General features: G+C 45.0%; 1 protein-coding gene across 1 annotated transcript in view; it reads left to right on the top strand.

Annotated features, from left to right (window-relative positions):
- Positions 1 to 2,308: 2,308 nt before the first annotated feature.
- The window catches only part of LOC127461039 (sodium channel protein type 5 subunit alpha-like), a 214,094-nt gene continuing 205,958 nt past the window's right edge, over positions 2,309 to 10,444 (top strand). Inside the window, exon 1 of the mRNA XM_051768281.1 lies at positions 2,309 to 2,523. The gene's annotated coding sequence lies outside the window, so the exon portion shown is untranslated. The remainder of the gene's footprint in view (positions 2,524 to 10,444) is intronic.

Below are 10,444 nucleotides of genomic sequence, written 5' to 3'. Positions count from 1 at the left end.
TTCTGCAGGTCTAGGCACCCCACAGTGATGGTTCTGCTGCCCAAGAGTTGGGAGTATTTCTGGGTGCTGAGAGCACTGTTGTGGTGGGACCATGCCATGGCCACCCCAATGTGGAGGATTTCCACTGCAGCTCTGCTGTTGTGATGAGCAGTGTGACCCCCAGCAACTATTCCTACACTGTACTTTTGCTATGGTGTCAATTCTTGTTTTAATTGAACTTAAAATGGTGTTGGAAATCATTAAACATTGCTGAAAAAGTGTTGTTCCTCTTGTAAGTTGCAGTGGTTGGGGTTCAAAAATGAGTTGAGATGTCACAGACTCACAATCTGACTTTCTGGCATTGAAGATGTGCTCACCCTGACCTCTTTGGGCCCTCATGAGAACCTACTTCCTTTGGTGCATGCACCATTCAGCCCTATGATGAGAGGTTAAACCCCTGAGGATTTGTCTTCCCTTGCCTCCTGCCTTGCACATCATTTTGTGCTGCTCTAGGCTTTTACAGGCTCTTTTCCCACAGGGAAAGCTCCACTCTTCTCTGCCTTTCTTAGTCTTCATTCCCCTCCATCTCCTTTTGTTTGTAGTCTTTGTTTTCCAGTCTCTAACCTCTATTCCCCCTTCCCAGCTCCTTCTCTCCTCTTCCTCACCCAGCTCTTCCCTATGATATACTTCATTTCCTGCTTTTCCAGTTCTGAATCTCTGTTCATTTTGAATCCCCCACTTGATAATTTCCTTGAACATGAACTTGTTCCTGAATGGAGACCTGCTCTCCAACCACCTTCCCAGGGCCACTGCAGCCTCACCAGTTTTTTTCTCTACATGATCTGCTCCTTTCCCAGCACTTGCTGTCCTTGATCACTACCAAACCCTGAGCTGCTTTCACAGGAGTGTTTGTTACAACTGCAAACTCTCTTTCCAGAGAGGCAGCAGCCACTTTCCAGCACATCACTGAGGCAATAAAGCAATGCCAACCTCCCCTGTACATCCTATTTTACCTCACTCAGTAACTTAAGGGTCTTTTGCAATTTTTCAGAAGTTTCTTTCACTTTTACCATCCTGAATACTTCAATATTTCCAGCAAGTCCTTGCCACTCCTCTCTACACCCAGAGACATCCAGTTATGATCTTCCCAGTCACTGCTGGGCTGCTCATTTTTAGTGAAAGCTGCTGTTCCTACTCATTGGAGTTGCTGCCCAGGCATCTCTTCCTTAAGGCCTGAGGCACTGGGACAGTCAGCTGCAGGAAGAGATGGGTTTGGTTGTCTGTGGGTGATCAGAGGGCCCAGCTTTGGCACGGTTCACCCTTTCTCCCTTCCTCTGTGTGCTCAGGGACCCCTTGCTTTGTCCTGTTCCTCACTACCTCTCCTCTCCCCCGTGCACCCTTGGCCCTGCTTGCACCCTCTCTCCAAGTCCACCATGACAACTCCCAACTTCCATGGCAGCTTCATCCTCCCTCCTTCCCCCTCCCACCTTTCCCTCCAGTCACTTTCATCCCATCTTTCTCCCTAGAGCATTTAGATGTAGCACCTGGGGACGTGGTTTAGTGGTGGACATGGCTGTGCTGGCTTAATGGTTGGACTCAATGGTCTCAGGGGTATTATTTTACAAACTAAACAAGTCTGTGATTCTAGCCCTCACTCATCCCGCTTCCCACTGCTTTTTCCATCCTTCTCTTCCCTATCCCTCCCTTCTTCCCAGCTCCTCACATCCCTCCTTTCACCCTAGACCACACAGATGTAGCACTTAGGGACACAGTGTAGTGGTGGACTTGGTTGTGCTGACTTAACTGTTGGACTTGATGATCTAAGGGGTATTTTACAAATCAAACAAGCCTATGATTCTATCCCTCCCTCATCCCACTTCCCGATGCCTTTTCCATGCTTCTCTCCCTTCCTCCCAGCCCTTTTCATCCCTCCTTCCACCCCACCCCTTTTCTTTGCCCATCGTTTCTCCTTCCCCACCCCTCAGCCCTGCCTATCCTCCCTCTGCACCCCTCTGCCTTCCTCCCTATCCCCCTGCCTGCCTCCCAATTCTGCACCTTTCTGCCTCTCTGTTCTCCACGCCTCCCTCTCCCACCCCCCCCTTTCTCCCTCCCCATCACTCCCCTTCCCTTTCCCCCCCTCTCTCCTCCCCGGTCCCTTCCCCCCACCGGCTGCAGGGGGCGCTGCGGGGCCGCCCCGGCTGCGCTCGGCGGGGCGGGCGGTGCCTGCGCCGCTCCCTCCGTCCGTCCATCCATCCTTCCCGCCTCCCTCCAGCCCTCCTCCCTCCATCCCTCCCCACTCCCCCCCGCCGCCCGCCCGCCCGGCCGGGGCTCCGCTGGCTCCGCTCCGCTCCGGCGGCAGCGGCACAGACGGCGCGGCGGCTCCGAGCCATGAGCGCTCCGCGGCGGGCGGGCAGCGCGCTCCGCGCCCGGCAGCCGGGCGCTTCCTTCCCGCGGGACGGGACCGCTCGGGGACTAAAAACTCTGTGGATACAATGAAGTGGCTCTGGGACTCTTGGTTTAGCAGGAAAAATTAAATAAACCAATGTAAGTTTCTCTCTCTCTCTCTTTTTTTTTTTTTTTTTTTTTTGGTTTGGTTTTGTTGTTTGCCTGTTAATAAAATAATAATAAAAGGGGGGAAAAAAAAAGAAAGAAAGAAACGGAAAAGAAACCCGGTTCCGAGAGTGTCGCGGAGGAGGAATTGGTAGTGCCGGGATTTTCCCTTCCCCAAACTTTCCCTCGAGGCGAGAGGAGAACCGCGATCGTCCCGTCCGAGCAGGGCGGCAGAGAGGGACCGGGGGCTGGAGCAGAGCGAAGTTGGCGTAGCAAAGCTTGTGTTGGGCTGTAAAAGCAGAGCATATATATATTTATATAGATATATATATATGTTGCTGTTTAGAGGTAATTCTGGCAGAGAATCGGTCTGGTTTCCATCTCGCTTCCACACCCAGAAGTGCCGGGAAAGAACAAACAGCAGAGAGAATAATCTGCAGATTGTTTGTTTAATGTTACGTGGTGTCAGATGTACTGGAGTGGAAATTTAGTGGCGGGTTGGGAAGGGAAGAAAAGAACTAGAATAGGTATTTCTGCGGTGGCAGGGAAAATGTATCGTTCTTCTGTATCTTGAGAATAGTACTGGTATTACTTGTTGTAAGAACTGACATATTTTAAGTATGTATCTTAATGGCACCACACACCTCAAAGCTCTTTACAGAGCACTCTGCTTAAAATATTTGGAGTTTTTACCAGCACTAATTAAAAACTGGACTTGGCTTATGTAAATAAAAGAAAACTGGGGAGAGCTGTGCTGCACTCCAGCAAGGTGGTCATGATTTTATCGAGGCAACCCTGAGGGGAACAATGAATACTGAGAGAACTGTGAGAGAGAATGAAAGCTAAATTAAAGCAAAACTTATGCAACCGAAGTGTGGCTGTAGTGGGAATAAATCAGACTTTTTTTTTTTTTTTTTTTTTTTTTTTTTTTTTTTGAGATTTGGGTGAAGAGGTGGAGATGAGCCTCTGGAAAGGGGAGAAACATGCAAGCCAGGCACACTTACAGCAACAGGTCTTGTTTTGCCTGGGAAGGATGAGCTGAGCTTTGTGAGTGCTCGAGCCAAGCTTACCCAGTCACAACTGGGGCAGTGGCTGATCCTGCAGACGGGCATTGGATCCGGGGCTGGTGGCCCCAATTTCTCCCACTGCTGGGCTGGCGAGCAGCTCTTCCCAAAACACAGGGCGGATGGTGGAATAAAAGCGGTGATTCAAAGAGGATTTGTCAATACTAAAAATAAACAGGCCCGCAGATGTGTCCTAGAGGGTCATGTACAGGCTCAACATTTTCGGGGCCAATGAGCTGATTTCGGCGATTTTCCGTCTGTGTGTCCTGTCCAAGGTGCTGAAGTTCATTTTGCTGCAATTTCCCTGAATTTCGGGGTTTGGCAGAAGTGGTCTTGAAGGCTTCCTCTCGTCTGAAACTGGTGAGGGGGTTCCCCCCCGGGTGGTATGAAGAAAAAGCAGGGATGTGTTTTCAGACACGTATATTTGATCCCTCCTTTTGGCGTGGGAAAACAGGCCAGGTGGAGACGCAGATGGATCCGGCAGATCCTATAAGCTTTTGGTGGCAGAGAATTGGAAAGCTCAGAGCTGTGAGGCAGTGAGGAGTGAAACCCTCTCATTCTAATGGACCAAGAAAGTGGTGGTTTTGAAAGTGTCAGTTTTGTTGGTTTGAGTACATTGCCTCAATGAGACATCTGGTTCTGGCAAAGTTGAGGGGAGCCCAGTGCAACAACGGAATGGAGATGATCCAAATGGAATTGAAGTGATATTCACTGATTTTGTTAATATTTTTTTTTATTCTGATGTAGCCTTTTGAAAGGGCAAACACAGTTGGCAGAGAGCTTCAGAAGTAGAGGGTCCTTTAGAAAAGAAGAATGTCTTTTGGGGGCAAATGTCTCAACATGTAAGCAACAGAAGCCTGTCCTGCAAGTTGTGATATTTTTAGATTAAAGTGACAAAAGGTCTCAGCCTTGAGTAGTGGAGTTTATGTAACTTTGGTAGAGACAGATCACAGTATTGCCAGAAATAATCACAGATTAATATTTTACTTAACTTGTTCATGATTGGAGTTCAGTACTGTCACATGGTTTTTCTCAGATCTTGACACTCATTCTGACTCATTCATAATGCAGCTTTGTACTTCTGTCTGACACTCCGAGGGTTTTACAAACACGAAGGGTCAGATTCTAAGGCCAGTGTTCTCCCACAGAAGTAGGTTTTGCTGTGAGGAGTCCTGCAGATTTAAAGCATGCCAGAACTCTGTACAGTGTGGTAGAGAACTGATACTGTTTCATGCCCTGAATCATTCGTCAGAGCTCACAAAGGTATTCGGTTGCATCATTGGGTATGTAGCCTAAATACCTTGACCATGAAGGGGGTATGTAGACCACGAGACTTCATGACTCTGAATGACATCTTATGGGTACAGACTTTAAAACTGCAACAGAGTTGAGAGCATTGTATTCCTGACTTGAATGAGAAACTGGCCCTGGTTCTCGCTGTGATGGACTAACACCTGTGGCACCGGCTAACGCCTCTCAGGACTTTTACAGGTTACAGGAAAATGTTGAGTGGTTGCTGTGTTCTTGGTTTAAATGTGTTGTCAAAATTATATTCAAAAATTTGCTGTTAGGAAATGACATCCTAAACTGGCATGGGAGATTTATGAAATATAGCTAGTTAGTTTTAATTTCTTTAAAATATCCTGTTTATGATATTAAATAGGGATTGGTTTGTCTTCCCGTTACCATTTTCTGCTTAATATCTTGAAAGAATCCTCTGTGTATGCATGTGAGTAAAGAACATGTTGGGTTGCATATTAAAACATGTTGGTTGTCATTTGGAAAGCCTGGTCATGCTTTTCAAAAGGAACAGGCTGTCACCTGTTATCACCTTAGATGCCTTAGTTTTTGGAAGCTCAACTTGAAAAACCTAGAAGAGACCTTTTGTTTTCAGAGAGTGAGTGCTCAGTTCTTCCTGAAAATTGCTACCTTGTAAGTTTTCTCTGAACATCCTCAAGAATCACTTCTGAAAATTATAGCCCTAATAGTTAAAAAGTGACAACAACTAATTTCTGAGTTCTGTAAAATAAAACTTTGGTAACACAGAAGCAGCATCGCTCTTAAATATACACTTGACCTTTCTGCTTTGTGTTCACATGTTGTCTTCAGGTAGGGCCTTAATCAAAGTATACAGCAATTTATATTTGGAATTCTGTCATCACTTCTCACTTGCACCATCTAGCCTGTAGGAAAACACATGAAGTCAGTTGGGTATACTTCTATTTGATCATAGTGAATATCTCTTTAACAGTATCATGTGTGACTGCAAAAATGTTCAGATAAACGTGTGTTTATTTATCTTTTAAATAGGATTGTCCTTATGAATATCTACCAAAAGGAAACCCTGGTTGTATTTCTGTTGATCTTGGTTGATTATTTAGTCTGCAAACAAAACTGATGGGCCCACTTTGACCTGTCTCTGTCTCTTTGGGTTTCTCTTGCAAAGTGACAGTTTCTAAATCAGGAAGAAAATCAGGTCACATTTCTGGCTCTACAGGATTTATCTCATTGCTCTTCTTTCAAAGTAATTAGAGTTACTAATAATGAGGAAGAGAAAACTTTTCCAGAACTGGAATGTCCCTAACTCCTCTCTCCTTCTGGCAGTTTTTGTGTCACTGAAGAGATCCACGTAGTTCAGAAAGTTTGTTGTGGAGGATCCTTTTGCTCCATCATACACATGGTATCTTCCTTTTAGTTTAACTGCAGGTGATCTGGTCAGTCTTGCAAATGTACCTTCTTTTCCTTAGGTTAATTATGTCTCCTTATTTATTTCCCAGTCATTCTGGGATGGTGTTACTGGACCAGCTCCGGGCTGTCCAGTTGCAGTGAGCGAGATCCCGGATTTCAGGTTGGAAGAAGAAAAAGGGCACATCTACCGAAGTTATCGCATATCCCAGTCCCTAGCTGACTCAGGACAGAGTGGTTTTGTTAAATGCATGTAGTACCAGCTGTCATAATTGCCCCTTCTACGCCTCTTTTTCAGGTTTCTTATCAGTCTGACTTCACAAAGCCAAATTCCCAACAAAGATGGCAAAAGAACGACAAAAATTCCCTCTCTTCTCACACGCCCACCTTTGAGGAGGTGTGGCCTGGCCTTCCACGAGGAGGTCACCTTGTGAATCTTTTGTGTGCAAAATTTTCATCAGTGTCAAAAGATTCCTTATCCTTCATGGCAAAACCATGCCTCCTTGCTCTTTGTATTGAACAAAGCCTTTTTTAATCACAGTTCTGCATGACAGGAATGGCTTGGGTTTTATTTTTATCGTAATATTGCAAGAGCTTTTTGAATTAAGAGATCTGACACATCAAATAGTACTGTTGTACCAAAACATGCAGAAAAAATTTAAATTCTCCTAAGCTCCAAGTTTTCTCTTTGCCCTTTTTTATTTGATTTTAAAATCAGAGATTTTCTTTTATATCTTGGAAAAAATCAGTCCATTCTTTACTGGATTATTTATTTCATCTCTCAGCTTGAATTGAGCTTTCTTGCTTTGCTAAATTTCTGCCGAAGAGGCTTTTTACTGCAATGCTGAGAGCCCTACCAACAGGTTGTAGGTTCTTTTTAAAGCTTACTGGATTCCTAAGGTGCTAAAACTGCTCTGCATTCAAGTTATCACTTGAAAGATATCTGCAACTTGTGCTTTATTAATTTAATCCAACTGCAATATTAGTATGGAATACATAAAAAGTCTTACTGATTTTAATTGCAAGTTTGTAAAAGTTAGGTAACTGAATGCAGACTGTGGTGTGTTGGAAGAAATGAGTCTTTCTCAATATTCATGACATGTGAAGCCTGACTGTGAACACTAAGCCTAAGGTTTTAGGGTTTTGAAGGGTTCTTGGGAGGTGTGAGTTGTGGTTGAGGTTTTTTGCCTGCTGACTTTAAGGCTTAAGAGAAAATAAAACAGATCTCTATGATACAAAGCTATAGAAAAACTTGTTGATGGGCAATTTTTTTTTAAGACCTGTTAGCTGAAGGTAGATTAAAGATTAACTTTTTAGGCCAAAATCCATTCTTAAAAACTGTATTATTTCTAAAGTTATTTTTCCAAGATTCTTTTCCTTATCATAATGAAATGGTTACTTTTGCCCCCCAAAATGGTCAGTTTTGTTATTGTCTTGGTGGCTGAATATGCCTCTGTTCTGCCTGGCTGGCTTGCAGCATGTTGGGTCTAACAAGCTTTATGTGCATGAAGGCTTCAGGTTTACAGAACCTTGGTCCTGGGAAATCAAAACAGGACAGCACAGAGGGATCACTTCTAGTTATTTCCAGTGAGCAAAAATTCACCCCTGTAGGAGCCAGCTTGGATTTTATGCCCCACTGCCAGCCCTTTATGGTCCTCTGAGGAGCATCTCTGTTGCCAGGCTGTGCGAGGTCAGACACTGCCCTTGGGAAATCCCAAAAAACATGAACTTTAGAAAGAAGTGATGATAAATAAAGAAAGCTCCCTCACCACGGTGTAAAGCTCCTAAAGAGGAGAAACTCTGTCATGAAGTTTTTGGGTTTCCCTGTGATGTAGAGTGGGCAGAGGTTTAGGGAGAGTGATGTTAGTGGGAGGCTCTCGGGGATAGGAGGGAGCGCCTTTAAAGTGTTACAGCCTGACCTGCAGACAGGCACTTGGTGTTGTCTGAGGCCTGACACATTAGTGGCCGTTACATAATGCACAATTATAAAATCACACCAAAGCCTCTTTAAAATACCTGCCTGATTATAACCGGGTAATTACACCGCGTTTAATAGAGATGAGTGCTGCGGGGAAGGGACCCCCCTGCACCAAAACTTGTTCCCCTGCCTGCCACATCGGATGCAGCCAATGGTGCCGTTCTGCTGGCCCGTGGAAGCCCCAGACCCTCCAAAGCCCCCCACGGCGGTGTGCCGGCTCTCGTGTTACAGGGGTTGTCCTTTCCTTCCGGACGAGGGTTTCTGGCTGTCGCTGCTCCCCATATTAGTACAGCCAGAGCGACGCCGTGACGCGGCCGCCCTCTCTCCCTCCCCGGGGCCCAGCACATCGTCTTCTCCGCTGCCTCCCCAGCCTTATTCCCAGCCTCTGGCATCGAGTTATGCGCAGCTCCCGTGCTGCTGGGGGGGCCAAAGGCATTGCCGGCCGTGTCCGCAGCAAGAGGGTCTGGAAAGCACTGCAAGTATCCTAAGAATTGTTTGTTGTTTTTTTTTTCTCCCTCCTCTATCTCTTTTCAAAAGTGTTTCACGTCGAGAGGTCTGATCTCCCTCGATGCGTGCGTGTGGTTCTCATTCATGTGAGAGCAGGGGCTGCTCCGGCGTGTGTCGTGTGTCCCTTGGGAAATAACCCTTTCGGAGTTGCAGTGCGTGGCAAAGTTCCCCCCCGGTTTGCTGCGGTCCTCGTAGCTCTTTCCTTCCCTGTGCCCGTCAAACAGAGGGATGAATCCTCCTCTCGGCTCTGCCGGTGTAAATCCAGATCGATTTGTTTGACTTCAGCAGAGCTAATCCAGATTTACACGGCCCCTTCCCTGAGGACTTCCCCCGTTTTTTGCTCTAGGTGACCGTTAGTGGGCCAATGTCAAAATACATCTGATCTAGTCAGATTCCCTGTCTCCAATCATTAATTATTCTCTGGCAAAAGTTTCTGAGGAAGAGCGGTTGTATTTGAAAACAATATACAAATTCTGTTGCTAATTTTAGAAAGTAAGGGAGATTTTTTTTTCCCTCCTGTTGAAACTAAATATAATTTGAAAGATAATGTACAAAGATTTAAATATAGCACTCAATTATACATTGCATATGAATGGTTTCTCTTGGTTTTAACATGTTTAGTTTGTTTTTCCATCTTTCTCAGCAGACAGCTGTTAGATAAAGAGAGAAAAGTAAATAGTTGTTATGAAACTGAACGTCATAGCTAAAGGGAACAAAAAAAAGGAATCATCATATGAATATGGAAAGATAAAGACAAAATAAATCCTATCTGTGCTTTTCCCCTTTACCCCATCCTTTCATGACACTTCTGTAGTAGTACTTTAGCTAAAGAAGTACTTTAGTGTTTCTAGAACAAATTTCCTGTAAGTCCATCATGCTCATGTTCCTACTGGATTCAGGCAGTTTTGAATTGAGGCTCCAAATCCTTCATGGGAGGGTAAAACTGGGGTAGAAACTTTCCCAGGAAAATCTCTGTGGTTTTGGGTTCTTTTGCCCTTAGCGGAAGTTTTGCTTGACTTACACTGAGTTTGCTTTTCTATGAAGTTGCTAAACTTGATGACCCTCAAAAGTTTTGTTATGTCCATACGGTGTCTGAACAAGCACCTGCAAGGTGTACAGATGTCCTTCTGGCTGCACAGGATGGCTTGAAGAGCTTGCTTTCTCCGGTAGTTGTGAGACGCAGCACTGCTCCTCACATGTCATTACACCCAGGAAAAATTGTTCTTTTTGTTAAAATTTTCTCGAGGTTTTTCCCTGTTTTGTGAAACCTGAGCAGTGCTGGGCTGGCGGGTTCTTGCTCTGTGTGTTGTGTGTTCAACAGTCAGGTCCCGGTGCAGATCTCTGCTTTTTAGCTGTTTCTTAGGGCAGGCCAGAAAGAACCTAGAAATGCCACACTGGGAAACACATTGCCTTCTTTTATAGAGATATGCAGAATGGCATAAAAGACCCTTAGAATAAAAATAACAATAACTAAAAAAAAAGACCAAAATTATGATTGTGGACTCCTGGGAACAGGGCAAGTGACTGTGTATGAGCTTATGATATGAAAACATTGAAATATTCTGGGCTGTGGTTTTCTTTTATTAATTATCCTAAGTGATGTTCAGAACCTGAAACCAAGGCTTTTAGACACATCTCTGGTGCCTAATTCTGCTCGCTGTCTCATAACAGGGTGAATCAG

The sequence above is a fragment of the Manacus candei genome, unplaced genomic scaffold, assembly GCF_025592945.1.
Source record: "Manacus candei isolate 608988 ecotype Guabito, Panama unplaced genomic scaffold, ASM2559294v1 h1tg000094l, whole genome shotgun sequence".
NCBI classification, from domain to species: domain Eukaryota; kingdom Metazoa; phylum Chordata; class Aves; order Passeriformes; family Pipridae; genus Manacus; species Manacus candei.
This window is presented reverse-complemented; position numbering and strand designations above follow the sequence as displayed.